Below are 20,787 nucleotides of genomic sequence, written 5' to 3' on the forward strand. Positions count from 1 at the left end.
TCTTGGATCAATTCCTTGTTACGGGAGCCCAAGATTCGGCAAAAGCAAGATGGACTTAGTGTTAGATGATGCAATGGAGTGTTTGGAGAACAGATGCAGTAGCTGGGGACCAGATATCGATCAGCGCAAAGCAAGGTTGGCAGTAGCGCAATTGGCACAACGCAGAAGTTAGCAGCAGCGTAGAATATTCAGAGGGTCAAAACCAGCAACAGTCAAATTCCAACATTCATTGTATTATGTTGAACACGGTTAAGTTCAACTAATTTTGGATGTTTTTCAATTGCTTCTCTCAGCAACTGACTTGTAGTACAAATGCAGTGTTAGTAGTGGCAGTGCTAGCAGCATAGCGGATGCAGCCTTTGAGAAGCAGTGGTAGTATAGATGCAACAGTGGCAATGGAAATGTCATGGGCAGCAATACAGTAGCAGCAATAACATAGTGTTGGTGGCAGCAGCAGTGTAGAAAGGTGGTGCTTCAGAAACAGAGTAGCATGCAGGTGGATATTGTTGCTAGAGCACTTTCCTCGCTAAGAGGGAGTGTTAGTGTTTGGTAGCATCAAAGTGCTCTAGCCTTGAAAATTGGTGGAGAGGCTAAGACACATGAGTTCTAAAGAACCCAGAAACCGTTTGGTGAAATTCCGCCTAGATTGTATTATATTAAGATAATTAATATTTTTAATGGAGTTCCTAAGCCTAAACTTAGGGAAATTAAAATATTAATGGGTATTAATCAAAATATGGGTGAAAATGATCTAGAAGGAAGATCAAGTCATGTTTTAATCTTAGTCGTTGATTAGAGACTTAATCTCGGTCATTGAAGACTCAACATGAAAAGTATAAAATGAAGGCCTGGGGTTCAATTGAAAACACACACACAGAGATTGAGGAAATCGATTTTCTAAGGTGAGAAGTTCTCATGAGGAAAATCGATTGGGGGGATCTTACAACTGAGGGGCAGTGAGAATCCAGGAGGACTTTCGGGTGAATACTGACATAGAGGCGGAGAGAGCTTGCAGAGAGGCAACACAATAGCTAGGAGAGCTAATGCAAAGGCAGTGCAATAGCTGAGAGCACTGACACAGAAAAATTGTCTGTCACGCAGAATCCAGAACAGTCAGAACAGTTGAAACTGTCGGGAACTGCCGAAACTGTCAGAATAGCCAGGAGAGCTTATGCAGAGGCAACGCAGTAACCGGGAAAGCTAACGCAGAAAATTTGTCTGTCACACAAAATCCAGAACTGCCAAAACAACCGAAACTGTCGGGAAATGTCGAAACTGCCAAGAGAGATGATGCAGAGGCAGCGCAGTAGCAGGAAGAGCTGATGCAGAAAAGTTCCCTGTCACACAAAATCCAGAACTGTCGAAACTGTCGGATCTGCGGGAACTACCGGGAACTATCAAAACAACCAGGAACTATCAGAACTACCAGAACTGTCGAAACAGCCGGGAGAGTTGACGCAGAGGGCAGAGAAGGTGACGCAAAGTCAGTACAAAAATTGTCTGGGTTAGCCAGTCTTGTGTCAGATCAACTGAAATTTTGTCGGGTGAAGTGAGGTAAAACTCACTCAAATTTTCTGCTAGTATTTTCTCTGTAAAGGATTGCTAGATTAGCATCCTAGAGTTGTATTCAGATATTTCTCCAACATAATAATAAACCCTCAAAACTGTTGCACCGATTTTTCCCGCATTGGGTTTTTCTGGGGACTACTTTGTCCAAAAATATGTGTGTCCTATGTATCTTGTTCTTTGCTTTGTTTTCTGTTTCATGAGATCAAATATTTAATTAGTGTAGGCTGCAGAAATAATTTGCTTCAGTATTCAAAATAATAACTTGATGAATGTAATTTAAAAATCAAGTAGGTGAAGTAAATTCAAATTTGTTGCAGTAGGAGTTCCTTCAAGTCCAGGAATTTTCACAAAGCCACTTTTATGCACTCATCATCACTGGAAACACAATCTAAGCAGTGTACTACCTCTAGGATCAGTTTTCCTTGGAACCCCAAGAGTTGATTTCAAAGGTGAATATGTACATGTATTTGTGGGCAGCGTATATCATAGACTAGAGCTGAAGGGTTGTTCTAGTGAGCTGATATTTTGTATATGCACCCATTAGTGTTGTTTGTCTTCATCTTAAAAAATATACTACTCAAAAGGACCACGACTTCCACATATTCTGGGTTGTTGAAATTTCGCATGAAGTGTTGAAGAGGACGTTGTCATCATATCGACCAAAAGTAAGCACGTTCCATGTTTCCTATCTACTGTATCAACTCACTATTTTAGTCTCACAATAAATGGTATTTCACTCTAAAATTTTGAGTTCAAAATGTTAATGGAAAACGACAAATTTTGTTATGGCATGGTGTTACTTAAATAATATTTGTATGACTGAGTTTAATGCATGAATACATCTCTGCTGTGAGATATTTATGAGTTTATGCCATTGATTTTACAGGCCAATTTGAATTGAAACAAGAGAACTCACCTATAGCAAAGAACATGTGTTATGTTTAACAAAATGCCTAGCTGGAAGAGTCACTAAAAAACTCAGAAATTGGTGGTCATTTGGAAAATTTCCAGTTATGAAACTTTATCAATGCTTTTATCAATTTTCTGAGTTTTGAGTGAAATATCAATTGTTGGTTCGAGACTGGATTCTCCGTATTTATGTCAATGTCTGTGTATATTTAAGTATCAATAAATACATTTCACCCACAACAGTGTAATTGTGACGTGTTTGACAAAAATATCTCAAACATTGCACCAATAAACTCAAAATATTTGTAGCAGAGTAGAATTATTTCTTAAGAAGGAATACTACAGTGGTATCAAAGCATTGATCTTGGCTCAATCGTGGGTTATCTTTGAAAAACCAAGTTCCAGGGCTTTATTTTTAAGGTGCCAAGATACGACTGTTGGATTCAAAGGGAAGATTATAACAAGGGGAAAAAAATGTTTCCTCAGAAAGAATTGTCTGCCCAAAAATTTGAAAATTATGACAAAACCTTTGCAAAAGTGATTGAGCACATGGAAGCATGGGTGCTATCAAAGGCAGTAAATAGAAAAAGGAATACCAAATCCAAAGTTGGAAAGGTAGTTAAGGACTAGGAAGCAAGGATTGAAGATGAAAACCATGACCAAACCTTCCTAAACAAATGGAGAAAAGTCGCACCCATTGGAAATGAAGTTATCATATATTCACCCCAACAAGTTGGAACGAGAGTTTGGGATGAAAGCGAATCAAAAATAGCTACATAATGTTTGTCATCACTAAGCGAGATTGTTGAATTAGATGATGGGTACAAAGAAAATCATGAGGCTACAACAATTTACGATGATTCCTAAGGGGTGTGCAAAAATGATAATACACAAACAATCAATAGTGCAAACCCGGACCCATTACTTGATGAAGTAGATGTTGCTCACAAGCCTACCTATGCATATGACTTGGAAAACCAATTGAAGATGAACACAAAAAAGATTAGGGAAACCACGAGGCAGTATGATGATGCATTGGTATTGGTGATAGATTATTATTGGAGAAATGCAGTGGCACATGACAATTTAGGAGGAGAGCCTTCACTTGCAAATTTTCAAACTCTCAAGAAGGCATTGGTAGAGATGAAATCTAACTACCTATACCTCATTTCAGAAAGAGATCATCTACTCATGCTTACTGAGATATATCATGACGCACTAGAAGGGAAAGAGGAGGAAGTCGACAAGCTTACTTATGAGCTTGAGATTTCCTAGGAGTCCTTGAAGAGCACTTAGATGGTCCTTCAAGAATCAAAGTTGCAGGTTGACCATCTTTGTATGGAGTTGAATTGTCTACATTCTTCTATGGAAACCATCACACAAGGGGATGTTAGGGACAGACGTGATTTGGTAGAGCAGCCTCCTGTGATAATGGAGCACAAGGAGCACCCAAATGAACTAACACTTGCAGAGAGGCATGTTCTAGAGGTTTCTGATTATACACCCACGGGATGTGGACACAAATTTATTTCAGACAAGGATACATCCATCTGGGATCCAGGTTCAGTTGACACAAGTGGAGTGGATACTGAAGACCGTGGTTGGCATTGGGATCCAGGTGGGGTTATCAATCGTTTACAAAGTGTGAAGGATGACTATGGTGTTGGCGGGGTGACTGACCCAATGACCAATCACTCACGTTCCTTCACACTTCCATCAGAGTTATGGTCAACGCTAGTGGCGAGTTGGTTTGATGCAGGAGTGTTCAGACTTCAGGAGATGTCTTTCCACATTGTTCATGCATGGGGTTGTAGGGTGGTCAACATGCCCCGGGAGTTATTCAAATGGGATGGCATTTGTATGCCACAAGACAGAGCAATATATGGGGATGGTGTTCTTCCAATGATGTATTGGGCACAAGAGCCACCAAGGATCAACACAACAATGACATCCCCATTAGTATGTGAGGAGTCATGCCTCTTAGGTATGCCAAGACAAAGAAGGAGAAATGGCTCACATCATAGTGGGTCCACTAGCAGGATGACAGATACATTGGTGCATGCAAGATCCCAAACAATATAGTGTGTGTTAGCAATAGGCATATTCCAGAAGGGTATAGGGATATTCCATGGTGTGCAGAGTTACGTAAAGGAGTACGATGATGCATGGTGTTGCATAGTGGGATCTCAGAGCATTGCTTCTAGGAAGACAAATTGATTGAGACATCAGGCATACTAATGGGCCTATCTTACCTAAGATCGATGAGTGGATAGATGAGCATAAGAGAGCATTGCATTCCTTAAAGTTTGATCTTCAATTAGAACATCACCTGATTAGAGTCAGAGAATGGGATACTCGTAGGACTACCAATGGGTATCCATATGGGTTCTTGATCACGCCTTTGGGATTGACTCATGCATCTGTCACTTTCCAATCCGACATACTGTTGCAGAGGCTTCTATTATTGTTCTTTGATGGTCTCATTACATATAGTAGGACACATGGGGGTCACCTAGGACAGTTGGGTGAGACACAATGCATCGTGAATAGGAGAATGACTTCCCAACTGAGGCATATGGTCATAGCGCAAGTTGACAGATACAAGATTAGGGATGGCATCACCCACTGCAACCGTTGCCGAAAGAAGTGTCGAAGGGAGAAAGACAAAGTGTTGCAAGATGAAGTGATCTTGAAAGGACTTGACTTGTGCTTGGAGGATCTTCTTATCAAGGGTCTAGGGTTTGGCACTGATTAATAGAAGCTTCAATAAGAGAAATTCACTAAACGGTTTTCCTCTCAAGAGAAAAGAAGTTTTGGCCCTGGTAGAGAGCCAACATCCTGTGTTCTTGTTTTTATGTTTTGGTAGCAGTTTGATGAATTACACACATATGCCTTAATAATAATAAGAAGAAGAATAAGCTAACAAGGAAAAGTAAAAATACTCTACAAATTGTTATCGAAGTAACGAAGAATCACACTACACTACTTTGCCCTAGATTCTTCAACATGCTATTAGAGCTAAGGTAACACATCAAGGAAAGGGCAACTCAAGAACACTCATCAAGGAGAAGCATCTACAAAGTTGAAGCATCAAGCCTAGAAGTCTCAATCAATTCAAGGACAAGAAGGGTCTACAATCCATCATTCATCAAGGAGGTATACAAAGCTAGAAGAAGAGCCTTACATAAAGGCACCTACAAAGAAGAGCAAATTGAAGCAGGACCTACATCAAGCTACAAGTCATCAAGAAAATCTCATCATCAACCAAGTCCACTTGAAGAAGGCAACTTGAAGAACATTAAGATCCTAGGAAGGCAAGCCGTCAAGTCTTCAAGGAGGAAGCAAATCCATTACATCTCAAAATCTATAAAGTACATGTCCCCTTCTGAATATACATCAATGTCTTTTTGCAAGGAAAGCAATAAATTGGTAGGTACCAATAACTTTCTTGCATGAAAAAAGAGGATTGATCTACTTCTCAAGGAGAATGAACTCTGAGAACATGTCAAAGGAAATATCATTGTCCCTACTAAGGAACAAACTTAAGCCTTAGCCAAGTACAATAAGGATGAGACAAGAGCTCAAAGGATTCTGATAGAATCAATCAAAGACTCTCATTCCTTATGTCTCCAAATTTGAGACATCAAAAGAAATTTATGATAAGCTAGTAGGTCTATTCTCGGTATCCACAACTGGAGAAGTAATATCTCTAAGAAATGAATTGTACAAGATGAAGATAACAAAGGAAGGAATAGCTATGTATTTCATGAAAATCTCTGAAATGAGAGATCAACTTCAAAAGCTTGGGGAAGTCATGTCTGTTAGAGAAATGACAACTGTGGTACTCAATGCTCTACCTAAGGATTAGGGCAGCTTCACATCAAGCATATATGCCAAGAAGGAAGCAACCACTCTCAATTAAATGTGGCCTCTATGCAAAATAGAGGAAACCAAACTTAAGGCAAAAGAAGATGCGGGATCAAAGGAGCAAGCATTTTCTACAATGGCCAAGAGAAAGGCTAAATTTCGCAAATTTGGTCCACAAAGAACAAACAACAAAGACGTGTCCAAACTCCAATGTTTTGGATGCCAAGAATATGGACACTACAAAAGGAATTGTCCTAAGCTTAATAAGGACAACAACAACAAAAGAAAGAAGGAAGAAGCTCACATAACTCAAGAAGTGAAAGAAGAAGGAAAGAAGCAAAAGAAGGAAGATCCTCCGGATCTCTACTATGACTAGGTCAAACTCTTTACTTCTAGACTTCTTTCAAAGTTTTGAGTAGGATAGGAGCATGTAGGAATAGAATAAAATTGCATGGCTAGAAACATCCTCTAGAGTCTAGAAGCATGATGTACATAGAGTTCTAGATACTCATGAAGATGAAGCATTTATGATAAGAACAAAAATGCATGAGTAGAAGATAAAGTTTTGAGTAGTATAGGAGCATGTAGGAATAGAATAAAATTGCATGGCTAGAAACATCCTCTAGAATCTAGAAGCATGGTGTACATAGAGTTCTAGATACTCATGAAGATGTAGCATTTATGATAAGAACAAAAATGCATGAGTAGAAATATCTTCTAGAATATAGGAGCATGGTAGATATAGCTCAAGATATTCACGTAGAAGAAGCATACCTAGTATAGGACCTCATCCACGATGAAAGGAAAAATTGATCATGATTAAGAATCTTAGAAGACCTCCATCATCAAAAGAAAAGAAACATTTTCAAAGCAAGGATCTTTAAGATCCTATGATGGAATCTTCAAAAGAAGGTTCATGGACCAAAGTAGATGTCTCATTGGGAATTCCATTCATGGGATTCAAGAAAAGGGATGATATGCAGGCAAGCTCAGATGAAGCAAGAAGGGCCACACCAAAGGATGATCAAAGGAGAATCAAGATGAGGTATGTATGCATTAAAGATTAAGTCATGTTATCATTTGTATATTATTGGTCCATGGGAATAGTTCTATAACATGATCAAGTATGAAAGAATCTCTTTCACCAAGAACATGCTTGAAGGCATGTACTATAATGCAATGAATGTCAACAAAGGAATATGCTCATATAACGAGTATAAGATCGCTCACTACGAAGCAAGAAGAAATGTTGACTGGTCCAAGAAGCAAGCAATAAAAAAATGCTCTCATAAGAAGCATAAGATGGATGACCTATCTATCTAAGAAGAAGCAAATGAAGAAAGAGATCAAGCATGTGAAGAACACCATGATCACCAAGAATCACTATCTGACAAGATACTTTGAAGATATCTCCCGTGAGAAGGCAAGACAACTCTGACAAAGGAAGGAAGGACCCTTAACACCTATGAAGGCCTTGGAGATATGAAATATGCAGATAACTGATTCTACTCTACAAAGATGTCGTGATGAAAAAGCCATCCAACAAAAGGAAAAGCAATGTTGAAACAATACCAGGATGAAGTCATGATGGGCTAGTAGGTCGAAGCATGTAAACAAGCAAGTACAACGAAGCATCCATGAGAAGTGTATTCCAAAGCATGGACAAGATGACAAAGCAGTTGCCAAGATGACAAGAAAGCTTGATGAATGACAAGAAAGCCACTTTCCACGAAGGAAACAATGACATGACAAACCAAGAAGGAAAGTGATCAATGGATGGTGCCCTACCTAGAAGAAGTTCGAAAAAAGACTTCATGACATCAAAGAAAAGAAGGAGATCAAGCAGTTGAACGACCCACAAAGAAGTCGTTGATGAATGAAAGAGTCCCTAGTTAAGAGGGAGCTCTTACAGGTCCATGATCAAGAGGGAGTTTTGGATCACCCCTGATTACAAAGGAGTGACAATTGTGTTTTCCATCTCATGGGTCATGCACTAGACCAAGACCAGTAGTCGTAAGTCCAAATGAAGGCCATGAATGGAAATGTAGACACAAGATAGACACAACATTCTTATCTTCACTTGGGAAGAAAGAATGGGAGGATTAGGTAATCATTTGGCATCTGATACTCTTTGAGGATGTGTAGGGCATCCAAGACAAGAGTAGACAAGAGGATTGATATTCTTTAAGGGCTGGGAACCCCAGATAAGAATAGTCCTAGAAGGTCATACTCAGTGAACACCCGGGTGGGTATGTACCTTGAGAGACAATGATGAAGGTGTCTATAAATCATTGGTCTCGCCAGCATTATAGCTCGTGCTCTCATGAAGAGATGGAGCTATTAGTCAAGGCCTTGCACTATGACAATGCTGATGAATATGATGCTATAACGGATGGATTGCAAATCTAATTTATCTTATGTGAATTCTTCAAGATTGATAATAGCCAAACACCTTGGAATATTGTATGAATACCTCCCTAGTTAAGAGGGAGTGTTGAAGGAAATGTAACTAGTTTCGGTCTTCATAAATGTACTTTTGATATTTGTATTTATTCAAGAAAAGAAATATTATTTTTATAATATATGTCAATGAGTTTCTTGATCATTGAAATAGGTCTAGCGCTAGTTAAAGTGCCATAGGTGAGTCAAATAGTCAAAAGGAAATATTGAAGGCCTTAAGGGCTTGTTACACCTTGTATGAATATGTATTAGGGTCATAAGAAGTCCTCCAAGCAAAGTCACAAGTCTTCTCCAAGCAATGGCACCATCAAAAGAAGCAATCTGAATCATGTCAAGCAAGTCAGCCTCAAGTCTTCATGTCGGCCTCTAGTCGGCCTAAAAGAAGGAGACAGGTTCCTATATAAGGAGCCATTCGACCTCCTCAAAACAACATAAGATCATCTCTGAAATCTGCAAGGAAGAGGATAAGAAAAGGGTATGAAAAGACAAGGGAAGAGGCCTCCAAGCATAGTGAAGAAGGAAGAAACATTGAAGGTTTAAGGACTATTCTAAGGCTAAAAGACAGTCACATGTGCGAAGAAGGAGAAGGTCTTCCTGCTGCCATAACAACCCTCTATCACAAACATACAAACTCCATTGTTTGGGTACAGATCATAGGCCCAAAGGGCCTCCCACTCAAGCGAGAAAGAAAGGAAAGAAAGTGAAGTAAATAGGGTTGATCTGAAGCTTATAATAGCCACAAGTGGGAGAAAAGAAGGACAACCTGCGGTCATCACAGCAGCACTATCATAACCACATATATCTCATTGTCTAGAGTCCAAACTAGGCCTACAAAGGCTTATCTCTCAAGCGTGGAAGAAAGGTATGCAAGTGAAGAAGGGAAGACAATTCTAACATAGTTTTGTGAGGAGAATCACTCACATGTACAGAGAATTAGGGTTGCATGGTTGTTGCCATAAGCCTGCAACCATTGATGGAAGAAGTGTCGATGGGAGGAAGACAAAGTGCTATAAGAGGAAGTGATCTTGAAAGGACTTGACTTGTGCTTGGAGGATCTTCTTGTCAGAGGTCTAAGGTTTGGAATTAATCAATAAAGGCTTCAATAAAAGAAATTCACTAAAGGGTTTTCCTCTCAAGAGAAGAGAGGTTTTGGCCCTGGCAAAAAGCCAACAACTTGAGTTCTTCTTTTTATGTTTTGGTAGCAGTTTGATGAAGTACACACGTATGCACTAATAAGAAGAAGAAGAAGAACAAGCTAATAAGGAAAAGTAAATATACTCCACAAATTGTTATCAAAGTAACGAAGAATCACACTACACTAATTTGCCCTAGATTCTTCAACATTTCGACATTAAAAGTGATTTTAATTCGTTTATAAAAGTCACTTTATTAAATAAAGAGAGGAAAAATGCTTTTAAATTTTTAATTGGAGGGAAAAAGTAAGTGAATTATAAAAAGAGGGAAATGAGGGGGTCTCTCCTCATTCACTCATGCATTGGTGAGTTTGGAGAAAGAGCTTTTGGAAATAGTGTGAAGGAGAAGCTTAGCGTTTTGAAACCCTAGCCATCACAGTAGACTTCATTGTTGAAACTAGACACCCTAGGTTGGATTTGAGAGTGAAATCACTCAAATTTCACTGCTAAGCTTCAATGGAAAATAAGATTTTCGAGAAATATTGCGGTATTCAAGTGTTATCAGTCGGTTTTAAAAACTTATTGTGTAATTTCTATATCATTTTTGCAGATGGAATAGCTACCAGAAGTGTGAGCCTTGGGAATCAAGCTTCCAGTCTAAATAAAGGCTGAGTTTGCAATTTAATGTTGTTGTACCCATCGTGGTGGTAGTCTGAAGATCTCAGTAGTTTGATTCACCTTTTTTGTGGAGCAGCACGAATACCAGTCAAAGGTACTTCCTTAATTTGAATGTTGAACGAGTTTCCTGGTTGTTTGGGACTGCGTATTCATGGCAGAGTTGGACGTGTGGACCGTGGGGTCTATCTAAAGATATGGCCAAGTCGAGTACCTAATTTATGGGTTATGCGTAGCTTTGTGGGAGTTCAAAAATTGCTACAGTCGAGGTATTTTATTCTCTAGTGGGACGTGAGATTAAGTATAATGCTCAACAAAATCTTAAGGCTATGATTTCCTGTTGACCACGAGTTTGGAGAGTTTCTTGAAGGAGATAAGCCACTCTTGTACACTCATCATTGTTTGAAACACAATTTAGGCAACGTACTACCTCTACGATTAGTTCTACTTGGAACCCCAAGAGCTGATATCAAAGGTGAACCTGTACATGCATTTCTGCGCAACGTATATCATAGACCAGAGTTCAAGTGATGTTCTAGTGAGTTGATATTGTGTATATGGACCCATTAGTGTTGTTTGTCTTCATCTTCAAAAATATACTACTCAGAAGGACCATGACTTCCACATATTCTGGGTTGTTGAAATCTGACATAAAGTGTTGAAGAGGACGTTGTCATCATATCGACTAAAAGTAACCAAGTTCCATCCTTCCTATCTACTGTATCAGCTCACTATTTAGTCTCACAATAAATGGAATTTCACTGTAAAATTCTGAGTTGAAAATGTTAATGGAAAGTGGCATATTTTGTTATCGCACGGTGTTACTTGAATAATATTTGTATGACTGAGTTTAATGCATGAATTCGTCTCTGTTGTGAGATATTTATGAGTTTATGCCACTGATTTTAAAGGCCAAATTGAATTGAAACAAGAGAACTCACCTATAGTAAAGAACATGGGATATGTTTGACAAATACCCAGCTCGAAGAGTCACTATAAAACTCAGAAATTGGTGGTCATTTGGAAAATTTCCAGTTATGAAACTGTGTGAGTGCATTTGTCAATTTTCTCAGTATTCAATTAAATATCAATTGTTGGTTCGAGGTTGGATTCTCCATATTTATGTCATTGTATGTGTATATGTTAATTTTAGGCAACAATGATATATTCTATGCTTTAGAGCAATTTTACTTCAATTTCTTTATTAGCCCAGTATCAATATTCAGATTAGCAATCACATCAACATGATAGTAAAATGCAGATAGAACATAAACATAGACAGTAGAAGACAAGCCAAGATAAGAGGACACAAGATGTGGCACCAGCCAAGGACAAACCCTAATGTGGAGAAACCCTTGATCAAATATTCTTTTAGTCTTCAATAGTTCAGCAGCGGGAGATAACACAATTTACAAATCTGATCATTTATAACAACATCAAAAGAGCCCTAACCAGAAAAGTCAACAGCGTAGATTTGACCCACAGCAAATCGGTCAACTTCAGCCTCCAAACAACAAGATAAAACAACCCTCAAAACAGTCAAATTCGGCCCAGTCAAACTCTGGTCAAACAGCTCACATGCGGTCAACCCTGGCTGCAGTCAACGCTGGTCAACAGTCAACGTTTAGCCTCAATTTTTGTGCCCAAAAATGTGGCCTACCCAAACAAAGATAACCCTCACAAAAACACAATCAAAGGAGGTCAACACATGCTGGTCAATGCTTAGTCAAACTATCCAGAAATTCGATCTCCTGGAATTTCGGCCTCCTGAAATTTCGCTCTCCTAAAATTTCAGCCTCTTGAAATTTCACTCTCCTAAAATTTTGGACATGTGGAGAGAGAGAGAGAAGTGTCAAGATGAGTGTGTCCAAATGAGGTTAAGTCACCTTCTATTTATATGCAACATTGAGGATGAATAGACGTGATTGTTGGGCTTCTGAGCCTCTATAAGTTTGTTGGCGGACCTTGACAATTTGACCATAATCAAAATAAATTCATAACTTCATTTGTACATGTCAGAATCGGATGATCTTTGGATCAATCCTACAACTCTCGAAAAGAGGAATCCAAGAAAAATAGCAGTTGTCATAAATAAGATGACCCGTGTGGAGTTTGGACCTAATTGCCAATTTTAACACTCCCTCTCAACTAGGGAGAACTCCATCTACTAATCCATCTGCCAATTTGTACTATCTTTGCCATCAATGCACTGCTCTACTCTGTTGAACTATGAAAAAGAAGAAGTGATCGAGAATGTATCATACCATTCTCTATTGACCCAAAGTTAGTCCCAATCAAAGGAGAGTGTGCCATTCCACTCTTACTGACTCGGAGTCAATTCCAAATAAAAGAGAGTGCCTCATACCACTCTCACTGACACGAAGTCAGTTCCAATTGATCCTAGATCAATATCAGTCATCCTAACATAGGGAGTACGGTAGTACACGCTGCATCCATCGGTAGTACTATGGTCCCTATCCTCATTTACCTACTCATTGGCCAGATGAGAGGTACTTCCCATGAGTCCCAGACTACATGAGTAGAAGGATGAACCACTCATCCTGCCTACATGTCACCAAGGGGTATCGCAGGGGAAGGTTGAACCACTCACCCTATACACAGCAAACCAATAGGGAAAGGTTAAACCACTCACCCTATGGTTGCTCTTCGCTCCAAGAAGTACCACAAGCCCCCCAGAGCTCCTAGGGCTTAATGTCCATCTCATACAGGACCCTCATAAGAGGGTCTCTCCACGATTCCAAGTCATTCTCGGAAGGCAAGGAACTTGACCTTCCCCAAGGGCTTTGTCAGAACATCGGCAACTTGCTCATCAGTCCCAATTTGATAGAGCCTTATTGCTCCTCGTCGTACCATATCCCGGATAAAGTGGTACCTAATATCTATATGTTTGGAGCAATCATGAAACACGAGATTCTCTGATAATCGGATCCCACTCTGGTTGTCGCAGAGGATCACGATGGTATCCAGTGCATGTCCAAACAACTCACTAAAGAGCTTCCTCAACCAGACAGCTTCACAGGAGGCCATACTAGCAGTTATGTATTCGGCCTCAGCGGTGCTTAAGGCAACCGATTTCTGCTTCCTACTCATCTAGGATATCGAAGCAGAACCCAAAGAAAAACAACATCCAGAAGTGCTCTTGCGATCCACGACACTGCCAGCCCAATTAGCATCAGAATAACCATGCAGCCTCACATCTCCGGCAGTGCATCTCAGTCCATGAGTGATCGTGTCTCGAAGATATCTCAAAAGATTCTTGGCACCAATCCAATGTATATGATTTGGCTCGACCATATATTGGCTCAATGTGTTAACTGCAAAACATATGTCCAAACGGGGGTTCACCAAGAACATCAGTGCTCTTATGATTTGACAATACTTAGAAGCATTTCCCAATTCAGGTCCAACAGCACTACCACAAAACTTCTTAGAGTTAAGTTCCACTATAGCTTCTTAGAATTTTCACTATAACCCATAAAGATTCCTTTCTTCCCAGATGCACCCAATTTGCCTCTTTTCTCTTTCGACACATGAAAATATACGGGACTTCCAAAAATTCTAAAATGAGAGACATCGGGTTTCTTACCAATGAACATTTCTTCGAGAGTCTTGGAGTTCAATGCTTGATGAGGGCATCAGTTTTGAACATACACAGTGGTATTTGTAGCTTCAACCCCTAGGAACTTCGAAAGGCCTTGATCATGAAGCATGGCACGAACTGCTTATACAATAGAGTGATTCTTCCTTTCAGCCACACCATTCTGCTCAGGAGTGTATGGCATTGTAGTCTCCCTCTTAATGCTAGTTTCTCTACAATAATCTTGGAATTCATTGGATTCGTACTCGGTCCCATTATCAGTCCTCAATATCTTGATTTTCTTCTCGGATTGGTTTTCGATCAAGGCTTTGAAGTGTCGGAACCAGGTGAACACTTCATCCTTCTTTTTCAAGAAGTAGATCTAGGTCTTGCGAGAATAATCATCTATAAAGGTAAGATAATATAAGTATCCCCCCAAAGAGTTTATGGGCATCATACCAGATATGTCGGAGTGGATCAATTGCAATATATATGTGGTCTTGCTATTACTTGAGGGGAATGGTCCCCTTGTAATTTTTCCTTCGGCACATCCTGGACATACACCTTCATGCTCTACTTTGAACTCAGCCATACCTGTCACCATCTGTCTCACATCGGGTAGGGCCTTATAATGAAGATGGGCAAACCTCTAGTGCCATAGTTCAGATTATAGAGATGTGTCAGAAGACATGGCTCCCAACTTCCTCCAACTTGATACAAAGTGTCAACCATGAACCCAAGAGTAAAAGCATCTTTAACATTTATTTTCCAAACACGTACCTTTCCATCGATGAATGCCACCTTGAATCATTTGTTCTCCATGGCTGAAATGGACACCATGTACTTCTTGAGATTGGGTACATATAGTATTTCTTGCAAATGAATAGTGTTACCTTGATTCAATTGAAGGGTAACATTCCCTACTCCCTTCACAGGATAGGTGGCATCGTCCCCAAGGCTGATCTCCAAGTTTGTCTCCTTTTCTATCAGATTAGAGATGGCTTCCTTGTATCCGATGAAGTGCCTTGAGGCAACACTATTAATCAGCGATTTCCCAAAGTGTTCAGAGGAGACGCAGTGGAGAGGGTCGATACAAGACAGTGGAGACGCAGTGACATTTGATTTTTCATACCTAGAGTTCCTTCATTTCTTGGAGGGTCGACCATTTCCTTGATGTCTTGCATTCTTTTTTCCTTTGCCATTGGACTTGCCATTCTTTTGATTGTTGTTGTTGAAGTTTCCCATGGAATGATTGTGATCATCATCATGGGATGTGTCCCTTATATTTGGACACTCCCTTGCATAGTGGCCAAACTTATTGCAAACAAAGCACCTGCCCTTCTTTCCTCCCTTAGATCCAAGCTTTCCATGGAAATGACCTTTAGACCCTGCATTATTTCTCCTTTTGCCATGAGCAGAGAATGCAGTGGAGTTGCTTCTATTAGAAGGAATTTCTTGCTCCACCATACTTGTTTCTTCTTGAATGCATCTTGACATCAATTCTTCAAACCCTAGAATTCGATCATTGTAGTGGACGGTGCTTCTAAATACATACCACTCAGGTGGGAGTCCTCCAAGGGTGGTGAGAGTAAGTTGCCTGTCAAGAATGACTTCTCCAATCGAGAGTAGATCATTCTTGATCTCAGTAATCCTCAAGAGATAGGATTGAACATCCTCGTCCTTGCCCTTCTTAATATCCTTCAACTTATTCTTGAGAAATACATTTTGATTAGCATTACTAACCTTGAACATGTCAACCAAGTTGTCGTAGATCTCCTTGGAGGTCTTCAATTCAGAGATGTAGGCCACCAGATGCTTGTCAATGGAATCCCTGACAATCTTCTTTGCATTGACTTCAGCCCTATTGTATTTGGTCTTCACAATAGCCGGTGCATTTGAAGGAGGTTCAGGGATTTTACCCTGCACATAGTGCATGACTTATTTTTCTTCCAAGGTCAAATCAAGGGACATCTTCCATCCATGATAGTCAAATTTATCATGGAGTTTGTCTTCAGCCGAGAAGTAGGATGAGGAACCCATTGAACCTTTTGTCCATGTCCGATTGTCTTTGGTGATTGCTCTTTCACTCTTGCTTGGGCTTTGTCTTAACCTAGCTCTGATACCATGTTAATTTTAGGCAACAATGGTATGTTCTATGCTTTAGAGCAATTTTACTTCAATTTATTTATCCCAGTATCAATATTCAGATTAGCAATCACATCAACATGATAGTAAAATGCAGATAGAACATAAACATAAATAGTAGAAGACAAGCCAAGACAAGAGGACACAAGATGTGGCACCAGCCAAGGACAAACCCCAATGTGGGGAAACCTTTGATCAAATCTTCTTTTAGTCTTTAATAGTTCAGCAGAGAGAGAGAGATAGTACAATTTACAAATCTGATAATTTATAACAACAGAAAAAGAGCCCTAACCAGAAAAGTCAACACTGGTCAACAAGGCAGATTTGACCATCAGCGAATCAATTAACTTCAGCCTCCAAACAACAAGATAAAACAACCCTCAAAACAGTCAAATTTAGCCCAGTCAAACTCTGGTCAAACAGCCCACTTGTGGTCAGCCCTAGCTGCAATCAACATTGGTCAACAGTCAACGTTTAGCCTCGATTTCTATGCCCATAAATGCGGCCTGCCCAAAAAGAGATAGCCCTCACAAAAACGCAGTCAAAGGAAGTCAATGTATTATGTTCAATGCTTGGTCAAACTGTCCAGAAATTAGGCTTCCTGAAATTTCGCTCTCCTGAAATTTCTGACGTGTGGAGAGAAAGAGGCCCAGACATCCGTACCCAATCAATGAGGAGAGAGAGAGAAGTGTGAAGATGATTGTGTCCAAATGAGGCTAAGCCACCTTTTATTTATATGCAGCGTTGAAGATGAAGAGATGTAATTGTTGGGCTTCTGAGCCTACATAAGTTTGTTGGCCGACCTTGACAATTTGACCATAATCAAAATAAATTCATAACTTCATTTGTACATGTCAAAATCGGATGATCTTTAGATCAATCCTACACCTCTCGGAGAGAGGAATCCAAGAAAAATATCAGTTGTCATAAATAAGATGACCCATGTGGAGTTTGGCCCTAGTTGCGAATTTTAACAGTATATTTAAGTATCAATAAATATATTTCACCTACAACAGTGTAATTGCGACGTGTTTGACAAAAATATCTCAATGGCTGAACCAATCAACTCAAAAAATTATAGCAGAGCAGAGTTATTTCTTAAGAAGGAATACAACAGTTTCCTCATCCTAGCCTTCTTGCAACCACCTCTAGTATTTACCATGTTGAAGTATTTGTGAGGAAGAATCACCTAGAATAGGCTTTAACTAAAATAAACCGTGAACACCATAGCGCAAAAACACATTAAAATTTTGAATGGTTCTTCTTGTATGTATTTGAAGTTGACATCTCATTGAAACATTTCAGTATATAGCACTTTCTCAAATATGTGCACTAGATTTACTGAAAGCACTTACATCTTTCATTTGCAAGTATTTTAATTTTCATTCTTGTACGTTGTTTATGGTCATTTGGATAAAGTCTAAAGTTTCATATCATTGTTGTATGTCAGCATATTTCCTCTTTCTAAGTACAAACAACCTTTTACTTGCAAGCATTTTATCTCCAATTAAGTGCTTTCCTTTCAAAAGTGTATTTTCATACTGTAGTGTTGCTTTTATTCACTAGCATTTGTCTTGTAGCTTTTCATTCTATTTGATCTTGTTGTATCTTGAAGATATTTCCATTATTGCAAGTACTTTTATTTATTTGAGCATATATTTTGTTTCTTGCAAGAATATATTTGGCACTGGTCTACTTACATTTGCCTTGCATGATACATTGTTGAGTCATATTGATCTATTTACATTTTGATATTGATTATATGCTCCTGATAATTTGAGCTTTCTAAGTTTTTATTGCTTCAAGTTATATTTCAAGGTATTGAGCAGTTGATGCTCTAATTGACTTACTAATTATCTCCTAGACTTGTTATTTTAGCAAGTTTTCCTTTAACATCTTCCTTAGGGTCCACCCCACTTGGCTTTAGCTAGGAGAGTGCCTAAACTGAGAGAGTTGTGATTAGGTGACAGCCCCTTCTCCGAGCTTTTCCACCAAGGTCACACCTAATGGGGTTGAGGATTTTTCCCACATTAATTAAGGTGTGTAAGCAAGGCAGCGACACACCCATTTAAAACCTTCTCACTCAGCATGATTTTCTCTGATATAGATTTATACAATGACTACTTTGAAAACCATGTTGCATTTCCATCGTAGACTGATTTGTTTTGATCTGCCGGATTAATATCTTCAGAAGCAGTTTTAGGAACTTCGTGTCCTCTCTTAACATCATTATATATTGCAACATCCGGATAACATGGAAGCGCAAACTCTGAAATCAAAGAATCATGTGAGAACAAAGAACTTTTAGGGACTAGTTCCATATCCACATCAACCAAAGACCCTAATGGCTACATCTACAGATATCATAATTTGTTCGCTCCCTTATTCAAGTACGTACAGAATGCTACAAATGCCAGAACCTTGGGCTTATAGAACGACTGCAGAAGCAGCATAAAATGGTCTCTTAAACAAATCAAGGAAGAAGATATTTCTACAGGGCAAAAAGAAAAAATCACGAAGGTATGGAAGAGAAAACAAGAAGAAAATAGCTGTATTAAGCTGGCCGCTTGAGAATTTCCCTGCACCTGGAACTCATGAAAAGAGGGGTCACATACACCAAAGCTGCACAAAACTGGCGAAGGTTGTCAAAGATTGGAAGAACAAACATATGAGGAGCTTTTTGTAAGTACACCAGATGTTTCATATGGAAGTTCATCACATCAGGGCCAGATGTGCCAACTAGTATACGGAAAGGACAAAAGACTGATATGTGTATAGATTTCTCTAATCATAATGAGTCTAATTATCAGGGCTAGTATAGTGCAGAGGAAGTAAACAGTGCGACTCAAGATCCTCGAGATCATCATGAGAAACTCAGAAGTGAAAGATCTTCCACTGAATGTATTGATATTAGGCGTGATCAGAATTCTCGGAATATTGCTCCAGAAAATTCCTTGTGTGCATTCTATTCAATAACAAAGAAGTATAACTTATAAGCATGAATATGAGGACACAAGGCATTCTCTATCAAAACTAGACATATCAGCAGAATTGGCATGTCCAGATCTACACAATCAATATGTCAGCAAACTGGCACAGGACAGACACTGAACCCTGATGAGGCCAATTTCACTACTGATAAGGCTTATGAGGACCAAGAATTAGAGGTGGATACAGATACGGAGGCTCTCCTTTCAATTCTTGATTTGTGATGAGCATTTTCACCTCATTCACCAGGCAATGTAAATTTTCTTGCATTGATTGCATTTTGACACAATGAAATCATATGGAGCGAGTGATAGAAATTTACAAACAGGCAAGGCAACGGTCTGGAGATGCTGCCACTCTTGATACTGCCATGAATGCCCAAATTGCAGTTACAAAAGCAATCTGATAAGTTTTCACTTTTGGAGACAGTAAAGAGGAACTGCTCTATGCACCAGAAAATGGGCCTCTGACTGATGTGGATATGGAACTAGTCCCTAAAAGTTCTTCTTTCTCACGTGATTCGAGTTTGGGCTTCCATGTTATCCGGATGTTGCAGTACATAATGATGTTAAGAGAGATCAAGGAGTTCCTAGAACTGCTTCTAAAGAAATTAATCATGCAGATCAAAACAAATCAGCCTATGATGTCAATGCAGCAGGGTTTTCAGAGCAGTCATTGTATCAATTTATATCAGAGAAAATCAGGTTGAGAGACAAGGTTTTAAATCGGCATCAAATCTATTTATTTGACAGGGCCTGAAAACTTTGACTGTGGTCATAAACCAACTGTAGATGCAGATAATGTTCGGGTGGTTGCATATGTTGGCTCTGCCACTACACCTGACAGTGAAAATGTTTCAGAAATGATAATTGAAAAGCACTGACAAGATGTGGAGGCTTGTTCCAATATTCTGCACTCTGAAACACAATTTTTTCTTGTAACCTATGTGCAAGAGGCGATTCTGTAGGGATGAATGAAATTCATGTAAGATGTCAAGGTGGAAGTCAAACAAAGAAGTGTTGGAACATACAAGGATAACCCACGCAGAAGCTTTTAAGTTAGTTGATTCTAAAGAGTTAGCTTCAGCTGTCTATGTCATGCATACCTTGAAGAAAGTTTCCTCTCATGTCCACTTGCTCGCAATTCTACTGCCACATTAAGCTGAGGTGTCAATCTGCAGTGTCTCATAGTTTTGCAAAGAAATTTCTGAGCTGGAACAACAGAAAGATGACAGAGAGTCTTGGTAACGCAAAGAAGGGCAATCTCAAGGTGAAGGCACAGGGCAGGTGTTCCCTGTTGAAGAAAAGGCAGATTTTTGTACTTGAGAAGCACAAAGACAGGGAGCAGCCTTTGCTATTGATGTCAAAGAGGGAGAGAATCCAGACAGGGGGGGCAGCTGTCAGAAGAAGCAGATGTCGAAGTACAGGGAGAGCATCTGTCAAA

General features: G+C 39.4%; 1 pseudogene; it reads left to right on the forward strand.

Moving 5' to 3' along the window:
* The first annotated feature begins 3,774 nt into the window (after positions 1 to 3,774).
* On the forward strand, positions 3,775 to 20,534 carry LOC149170323 (uncharacterized; annotated as a pseudogene).
* The last annotated feature ends 253 nt before the right edge of the window (positions 20,535 to 20,787 follow it).

The sequence above is a fragment of the Pinus tabuliformis genome, chromosome 4_2 (assembly GCF_031772625.1).
Source record: "Pinus tabuliformis cultivar Carrire ecotype Pingquan chromosome 4_2, CPIR1, whole genome shotgun sequence".
Classification (NCBI taxonomy): Eukaryota; Viridiplantae; Streptophyta; class Pinopsida; order Pinales; family Pinaceae; genus Pinus; species Pinus tabuliformis.